The sequence below is a fragment of the Crocodylus porosus genome, unplaced genomic scaffold (assembly GCF_001723895.1).
Source record: "Crocodylus porosus isolate Cpor-Errol unplaced genomic scaffold, CroPor_comp1, whole genome shotgun sequence".
In the NCBI taxonomy this organism is placed as follows: domain Eukaryota; kingdom Metazoa; phylum Chordata; order Crocodylia; family Crocodylidae; genus Crocodylus; species Crocodylus porosus.
In genome coordinates, this window is record NW_017728943.1 from 69,979,101 (window position 1) to 69,979,898 (window position 798).

Below are 798 nucleotides of genomic sequence, written 5' to 3' on the forward strand. Positions count from 1 at the left end.
CTCTCTCTCTCTGCCCTTCCCTCCCCACAGAGTTACCTGCTGGGTGGTGGGGAGGTGGTGCACGATAGAACTTGGGTTGCTTTTAAATGCCAAAGATGATCTCCCCTACTTCAAAGGTTGGAGACCACTGCTGTAGCCTTTTTAAACGTGGAGAAACCTCAAGTGTGAAGGGATGGAAAGGACTAGGCATCTTGCCAGAGTGGGCCATGCCACTATCTTTCTAACCCTACATTTCTGCTTCTAATAATTAAGAACCCCGGTATTTCTTTGTCTCTGCAAAAATGCCTTATTGGACTATGCTGAAGAACAGCTTGCTTATCTCTTGCATTAGTACTGTACCTTTTTGTTTTATCTAATAACTACCCTTATAATATGAGGGCCAAGCCTGAAAAGCAGTGGAGTTAGGCACCTACTCTATTTCAGGTACTACTTAAGTTCCTAAAAATGCTCTGAAAGGTCCTAGCTCTTGCTTCATATCAACTGAAGATAACCTCGTGGTGTTGGTAGAGTGATTTTATCATTATGTAAGCCTGGCTAACATCAGTCAAGTTCAGCCTCTTTTTAAGATTAGTGACTCTTTCAGTCTTCCAGGACCCCTTGGAGGCACTGGAAAAGCTCTGCTACTGGAGCATGATGGGTTGCTAATGTAGCTTAATCTCTGGTATCTAGCATAATCAGTCACTTTGAAAATATAGGTCGTTTATCTGTGGATGTGCTTAACAAGTGTAAAATCCTGCCATTGATTGTAATCTTGCTACAAAAGCTCACTAACCAGGAGAATTAACTTTACTGTGGGCT